The sequence below is a fragment of the Silene latifolia genome, unplaced genomic scaffold, assembly GCF_048544455.1.
Source record: "Silene latifolia isolate original U9 population unplaced genomic scaffold, ASM4854445v1 scaffold_265, whole genome shotgun sequence".
Classification (NCBI taxonomy): domain Eukaryota; kingdom Viridiplantae; phylum Streptophyta; class Magnoliopsida; order Caryophyllales; family Caryophyllaceae; genus Silene; species Silene latifolia.
Window position 1 is genome coordinate 213,000 of NW_027413208.1, and position 5,309 is coordinate 218,308.

Below are 5,309 nucleotides of genomic sequence, written 5' to 3' on the forward strand. Positions count from 1 at the left end.
CCTTTCAGGGATTTGACCCCAATTGAGTTTAAAAGTGAAACCTTTATTTCTATTTTGGCTTTTTGCAAAAGAAAATTTGAGTAGATTACCTTTCTCTTAGTTTGATTTTAACGTTGATCGGATGTTAGAACTCGTTATTAGAAACGTTTAGTAACTTGTTCGACGCTTGTCAGCGAATGATTTTTGTTTAAAATCTGTCTCTGACTTGGAAAGTTAGCGTTCCTGTGTGCACGACAAGAGCAATTCCGTTCCATGAATGAGACTTATACTTTTGAAAACTTTCCATTAATGTTTCTGAAAGTATTTTGATTTTCGATTTATGCAAATAATTTGCTTTTTGACCTTATCTTTGATTTGGAATGTGATGTTCTTGAATGCGCAACGAGAACACTTCCGTTCCTCTGATGAGAATCTGGTTCTGTTGGAAAATTTTATTTGAAACTTTTGAAAGAATTTTGATTCTTACGATAATTGACCTTTTAAATGTTTTGGTTACCGATTCCAATTTCAGTTTTATTTTTATAACCTTTCATTTATACTTTCAAGTTTCGAGGACGAAACTTTTTAAAAGATGGGGTGATTGTAACACCCCGTATTTTATTAAGTTGGATAAAATTCTGTTAATTGCTATTTTGAATTTAATTACATCATTTAACGATTTATATATATATGCTTAGCTAATTAATTAATTTCATCATAATTCGATACGTTAATTTTAATAATCATTAATAAGTTTATTTAAAGTTAGTTCGAGTTTATTTATTTAATATTTCCGTTTCTTTACGAGTCCTTACGAAAGTTGTTTTAAGTGAACCCGAGAGGGATTTTGGGAACAAAACCGTCCAATTAGCTATTTTGAGCTTATTTCACTAAATTAGCAATTTTTATTAATATCCGTTAGTTTCGTAAAAATCGCTAATAATTCCGATTCAAGCGGATATCGTATTATTTCCGTTAACTAGCTGAGTTTATTTTATTTTCATTCATTAAATTTATTTATTATTGAGTATGTTTTATCTCGAAAACCTTTACTTAAATCGGTTTAGTTTAACTCGAGACGGTTTTAATAACGATCGAAGTTTCTTAACGACGAAGAAACGTACGTATAATAAATAGCAGGCTAGCAGGCTGCTGTCTCATTTCTAATTTCTCACGTCTCTTTTCTTCTTCTTCGTTCTTTTGTTCTTCTTCTGGCGATTAATTATTTCCTTTTCAAATTTGATCTGTTGATCGACGTCGGTACTTCGTTCCTTATCCGTTTCCAACTATTTTTGTTCCATAGCGCTCCTTTCGTCGTTCTCGTCAATCCGTTGTAAGTAAAATTCATTTTCGTTATGTATTTTTACAAACCCAATTTATATTTTTAGCTTTGTTTATTATAAGACGGTTGTATGTACTAAAATAGACGGTCTGGTAGAATATTTGTTAGTCATAAATGATTAGTTCAATCGGAAAAAGGTAATAATGATAGGTTACTCAGTATTACTTGTTAAATTTGTGTATTTTGAAAGCTGATTAGTCAGTTGTATAGTTGAGACGGTGTATACTGATATGTGGAGATGATTGAGACGGTGTATACTGACCTCTAGGGATCATTTGGGATGCTAGCTAGTAAGTGGTATATTTGAGACGGTGTATACTGACATGTAGGGATTGTTTTGGGATGCTATTTGGGATCTTGTTTAGTTGTGGTATTGTGCAGTAAATTAGGACTGTTTTTGAGTCCGCTTTGCAGGTACTTTGGGACATTTTTGGGACTGTTTTGACTCGGTTTAGGACTGGTTTAGGATTGATTGAACTCTGTTTTGGTACCAGTTTTTGTGCAGCCTTCTGACTGTTTTGGGACAGTCGAAATGGAGGCCGTGTGGGCTGTTTTGGCCTTGGTTTTAGGAGCCGTGACAGGCTGAGTTGGGCTCAGTTTTGGGACGGATAATATGGTGCTTTATGGGACTGTTTCTAGGGCGTAAAAGTTGTGACAATTTTCTTGGTATGCCTGTCAAAAGGGAGGGTCATAATGGTTTATGAACATAAGACAGTAGCTAATGAATATGATTTACATGTTTTGATTTAAATTAATTTCCGTCTCATATTTTATATAACGATAATTCGTTAATATCGTCCTTTCACATAATTATTTTAGGTGACTCATATGTGGTTGAAGATGAAGAGTAATTTTGGGTTTTAGAAGCTTTCTCAAGTTTATTGCTTGTCTCTTTGCTAGCTTAAGGTAACTATTCCGAGTTACTCGACGAATTAATGTCACATTAGTAGTTAATGTGTGCCTGTTGTTTGTTAAGTGTTTAGGCGATTGATAATGTGTTACTTTCGTTTTTCACATGATAGAAATTAGAAATAGCATGAGAATAATATTGCGATAAATTTTGTAATTTGGGCCAAAGTAGGCCAAGACTCTGAGCTGGGCCAGATTGACCTAACGAGTTTGGTCAAACTAGGTTTAAACCAGTCAGCCTCGATTTAACCGATGACCCGTCGCGGGACTCGGGTCGAGGGTTTGTCTTTGAGGTGAGATTGGTTGTTATTAGAAATTTTATGTTATGTCTTGATATTTGTAATTATCATTTCACATGTTGGTTGTTGGATGCTTTGGATGCCTTATGCTTAATCTTGTTGCCTCTTTGCCATTTTAGCTTGTTCTCATGAATTATGAGATTAACGGTTAGCTGGAATTTGGATTATTATTGATATAGAGGATATTGTTGGATTGTCTGCTGAATAGACATTTATATAGCCTTTCACATGATAGAATGTTAGCATTTATGTTGGTAAGTTGGACTCTTTGCCCTCTTATGGTTAAGTGGGTGTCCTATTTGTCTTGTGTGGTGTGGGCTAAAATATTCAAGCTGGGACTAGCTGGGACTAGGTCCTAGGTGAGTATTTCGGCCTTCATCATAGATAGGTCTTTATAGTCTCTGACGAGTATATGTTCACTGCTTGATAGCCTTTGTGTTCCTGACTAGTGGATTTATATCCAAGTTGGGGCATGACCTCAGGTACTTATTTTGATAGTATGGGGTCAGCTTAAGTACTAGCCAACCCTTCGGTGGTGTCCTTAGGGTACTCACTTCACTTTGTTTTAAAAAAAGTTGTGGGTCTTGGGTGCGGTGGTGTGTATCCGCATGTCTAGGTCTGCGCAGATTTTAGGCTAGGGTTGTGTTGTCTCTTGGCCATGTTTTCTTAATAGTAACCGCTGAGCCAAGATACCGGTTCGATTACCTTCCCTACCTCGTGGTATAGACTCGAGTTACAAAGTGACTATTGACGGGGCTAAGAACTTATGCCTGTCTTTGATATATTGCCCTTTCTTGTTTGATGATTCTATGAATCATAGAAGGTGAGATGCAAGCCGGCTATGGTTGATAGAGTTTGGATTCCCGTGTGTTATGTGACTCACATGATAGTGTAGTATGAGTCGGTCTAGTATTCACATGCTAGGACTATGTGTTGTTATATTGTTGTTCACATGATAAGCACGATTGTCTAGCATCTATATGCTAAGGCTATGTGTTATTCATATTCATATTCTTATGTTTACATGTTATATTAATTATGACATTTCGTGGCTGGGAGGACTCGGAGTTACTCCCCACATACTGTGGCTTTCGTATTTGTATAAAATGCGAATGACAGGTAGGTGATGCATATATGGGGTACATGGACGAGCTAGCGAGCAAAGTAACCTTGGGACTTAGACTGGTTTTATTTCATTGTGACCCTTAAACCCTTTTTATGTCACATACATTTTAGGGACATATGTCTCCCTTTCTCATATTTGGGTTGTATAACTTCTCATATTTTGGACCTTGCATGTTTGACACCTTCCCTTTTGGATATCTTTATAACAGGTTCAGGTTTTAAAAATTACAGGTTTTTACCCAATTGAACCTATTACAAACATATCCTGTCAGTTTTTCTGTAGTATTACGTGTTTAGTTTTCCGCAAAAAGTTGAGGGTGTCGTAGTTGGTATCAGAGCATATTTGCCACAAACCAGCATTCGCTAAAACTCGGTTTATCGTTAAAAATGTGTTAAAGCTCGTTATTTGAGGCTGAAATCGAACAGTTCCTGAAATCGAACAGGATGATTCCTGAAATGAGCTCGGACGCGTGATTGAAAAACAGGGAGAAAAAGAAACAAGTTCGGGTACGACCTTCCGAACGGCTGAAATTGAAGTGAATAATACACGGTTTTTCGGGAATCCGTGGTCCCGGAATAAAATTCTCTGGAAATCACATAGAAAGTTCTTCGGGTCAGATAAAGCGACCACGCAAAGTTTGAGCACCAATGGAAGACATTTGGGGGTGCCGGTGTGCCACAAACCAGCATTTGACGAAACTCGGATTATTGTGAAAAATGTGTTAAAGCTCGTTATTTGAGGCTGAAATCGAACAGGTTGATTCCTGAAATGAGCTCGGACGCGTGATTGAAAAACAGGGAGAAAAAGAAACAGGTTCGGGTACGACCTTCCGAACGGCTGAAATTGAAGTGTATAATACACGGTTTTTCGGGATTCTAGGGTCCCGGAATAAAATTCTCCGGAAATCACATAGAAAGTTCCTCGGGTCAGATAAAGCGGTCACGTAAAGTTTGAGCACCAACGGAAGACATTTGGGGGTGCCAGTGTGCCACAAACCAGCATTCGCTAAAACTCGGATTATCGTGAAAAATGTGTTAAAGCTCGTTATTTGAGGCTGAAATCGAACAGTTTGATTCCTGAAATGAGCTCGGACGCGTGATTGAAAAACAAGGAGAAAAAGAAACAGGTTCCGGGACGACCTTCCGAACGACTAATATTGAATGGAATAATACACGGTTTTTCGGGATTCCGGGGTCCCGGAATAAAATTCTCCGGAAATCACGTCGAAAGTTCCTCGGGTAAGATAAAGCGGCCACGCAAAGTTTGAGCATCAACGGAAGACATTTGGGGGTGCCAGTGTGCCACAAACCAGCATTCGCTAAAACTCGGATTATCGTTAAAAATGTGTTAAAGCTCGTTATTTGAGGCTGAAATCGAACAGTTCCTGAAATCGAACTGGTTGATTCCTGAAATGAGCTCGGACGCGTGATTGAAAAACAGGGAGAAAATGAAACAAGTTCGGGTACGACCTTCCGAACGGCTGAAATTGAAGTGAATAATACACGGTTTTTCGGGAATCCGTGGTCCCGGAATAAAATTCTCCGGAAATCACATAGAAAGTTTCTCGGGTCAGATAAAGCGGCCACGCAAAGTTTGAGCACCAACGGAAGACATTTGGGGGTGCCGGTGTGCCACAAACCACATTTGTGAAACT

General features: G+C 38.0%; 1 long non-coding RNA gene across 1 annotated transcript; it reads left to right on the forward strand.

Annotated features, from left to right (window-relative positions):
- The first annotated feature begins 1,175 nt into the window (after positions 1-1,175).
- LOC141639051 (uncharacterized) lies at positions 1,176-3,777 on the forward strand. The gene is made up of 3 exons (XR_012542344.1): positions 1,176-1,312; positions 2,141-2,227; positions 3,649-3,777. It is a non-coding gene; the product is annotated as an uncharacterized LOC141639051 (long non-coding RNA).
- The last annotated feature ends 1,532 nt before the right edge of the window (positions 3,778-5,309 follow it).